The sequence below is a fragment of the Rhagoletis pomonella genome, unplaced genomic scaffold (genome assembly GCF_013731165.1).
Source record: "Rhagoletis pomonella isolate Grant_MI unplaced genomic scaffold, Rhpom_1.0 Rhpom_scaffold_00585, whole genome shotgun sequence".
Taxonomy (NCBI): Eukaryota; Metazoa; Arthropoda; class Insecta; order Diptera; family Tephritidae; genus Rhagoletis; species Rhagoletis pomonella.
The window spans coordinates 14002-16747 of NW_023459139.1; the positions used below are offsets into that span (position 1 = coordinate 14002).

The 2746-nt window shown below is 38.1% G+C and overlaps 1 long non-coding RNA gene across 1 annotated transcript; it reads left to right on the forward strand.

The window, feature by feature from the left end:
• The first annotated feature begins 824 nt into the window (after positions 1-824).
• Positions 825-2264, forward strand: LOC118751178. The gene is made up of 3 exons (XR_004994495.1): positions 825-845; positions 928-2051; positions 2126-2264. It is a non-coding gene; the product is annotated as an uncharacterized LOC118751178 (long non-coding RNA).
• Positions 2265-2746: the final 482 nt, after the last annotated feature.

Sequence of the window (2746 nt, forward strand, 5' to 3'; positions counted from 1 at the left end):
TTATAATTTACCGATGAATTGGGCCTAATTTTTCTCAATAAAAACTTGAAACAATTTTATCGGTAGGCTTTTCAACGAAAAATATTCGTAGCTAGGTTATCGACAAATTTCGTTAGACAACTGTCAAAACTACCGACAATATTCGCTAAAAGCGTGCTTGAGAATTGCAGTTAACGAAACTTGTCGGAATCGTTAGCTAACGATACGAATATTGTCGTTAAGAAAAATGGGAATCGCACTACAGATCTCCATTAGGATCGTATTGATTTTGCATAATTTGCGTGAGAAATTGTATCCGATTCTCATTGCCTAAGAAAACACAGCTATTTTCATTTTGTGTGTTCATTGTTTCTATTTTTTGCTTCAGCCGAGTAGCCCGTGAACAGTAGATGACGCCATTAGCACCTTCAATGTTGCTGCTAATTTGGTCGCCAGGGGAGAAGTTCGCGGTGAATGTCTCTGATATTCACAGCTGTGGTGGTACGAGTGATGGAAAATCGCATTTAGTACATAATTTGCGTAGAAACCTTGACTGCGTATATGAACAAAAATATTCCAGCGTTGACTATATAATTGGACTTGAAAATTGAAATTAAACGTTTTTGGCTGCCTACTACATGTACTTCACCCTGCGCAAACCAATTTTTTCTTAAATGTTTTTTTTTTTATAAGAAGTGAATGTATTTAGATGGTCTGAGCAACATTAATTTGTATGGACCCCACGTAAGTTTTTAAAGTTGGGTACACTTGTACCTATTTTTCCATCACTGGGTATCAACAGCGGCACACTTTACAAATTTCCTCAATGGCAAATGTCATTCAATGAAAGGGCATGTGGTCGAACAGTAAGTATCGTAAATGAGTGATTGATAAAATTAGTTTTATTGCTTAAATGTGTTCTTCTAAATCGTTTTCTTTGTTTTTCAGATTGTTCAGGTTGCAGCCGGGCATTATTTGAATACGGGCCTGCAACATCCAGTGTCTAAAACCGTATATCCGATTAAAGCATTAGAGGATACATCAGAGGCGTGATGAAAAAAAAACGTGCGAGTCATTTTACAGGGACTCTATCATGGACGGTTTCGTTTTCGCCCAAAGACAAGTTCATATCCCCGAAGCGAGTAAAAAAAAAATAGGCAATAAGCAATAAGCCTTGGAAACGGCGATATTACTTTCACGTGAAAATTTGCTACCCGGGGTTAAAAGTCACTGATTGCTAACATCTGCCACTATCGTTTCTTATTATTATTTTAAAATCGTATGGAGCCCTGGGCATCAGCCGGCCCCTATGTTACTCTCGATCGTCTGCTACTATTTAAGTCTCATCGGTGGAGTTATGCCCTATGGCAATGTGGACCGATTAAGTAACTGCCCACAGTTTAGTTAATTATTCGGCAGTTTTCAATTTAATTTGTTGGATGTGTCAGCCAATGGTTGCTTCGTCAATTCAACCTCAGTTTAGTTATATTTTGCGTAACATCTGCAAAAATCACATGTATATGCATATGAATGTATGTCCAACTCATAGTCTACCTAATCAAAATGAATTGCAACAGTCTGAATGAGTTGAACTTCTGAAGTTGGTGACGACTATGTATATGCAAAATACGACCAGGTCAGAAGATGTGCTACAAAAGTACAGTGTAATTAAGTACAATATGGGTTTTTCACACCACCGCATTGCATTCTGTTAAGGGGTATACCCGGCCCGTTCGCAAATTGCTTGCTAGATTCTGGACGAAATCGTATATGGTCCGACACCCCCGTGCCATCTGAATAAGTTACACCGGAATGCTAGGAACAATGTACATAGTAAAGGAGTGCTCACGAAATGGCGTAAACTTCTTGGCTGGCATACTCCGTTGGATCCTCCACAAAGTCATAATTTATCATTGATAAAAAAAAACTGCTTCATTTGCTATGGGGTCATCAATGCCGTGAAAGAAAGTTGTACATGCGTTTTAAAAACTTTCGTAAGACAGAGAGAATTAGGGGACATTTGCTGTTGCAAAGACTAGCGCTTCGCAACATATGACGAGTTTCTCTTGGAGGTGACTTCAAAGCTTTGAAGCGTTGTAATTTCAGTTGTCAGGCCCTTGATACATATTATCGTTTTTCCTAACAGCCATGATCATTGCTTTAACGCACTGCTACTAACGACGTAGGAGCGACTTACAATTCACAATGTCATAAAGCGGATTTATTTATTTGATGTCAGCGTTCCTGTGGTAGCTGCTCGTGGATACCTGGTATTTTGTTCCGGAATTCTGTGAGTACCTAAAACCTTTTTACCTTAACACAAAAAAGGGCACATGTTAGAAAATATAATACCTTTTCAACCGTTTTCATTGGCGAAAGTTGCAAAATACACATGTGCATACAGATTTTAAATGCAGTTAAGGGTGACAGTTTGATAGCTAATGAACTTAACATTTTGCATCTGTTGGCCATAATGATTTTGAAGACCTTTGCAAAATGAAAGTTTATGTTACAACTTTGAACGTAACGTCCCAACCTTTCACTTACTGGGTGGCTAAATTGAATGACATTTTGCGTGGTTACGTTGGGTGATACATTTTCGAATCGTCCACCATTGATGTTTATCAAGTCTGTCCTTTTCTATTACTTTGTATATAAATATAATAGCCCTGTTCACGTACACACTATCCAGTAAATCCAGTACTAATTTTACTGGTTTTTTACTGGATGTCGTTTTCGTACGCAAAAACTTGCAAGAAACTAGCAA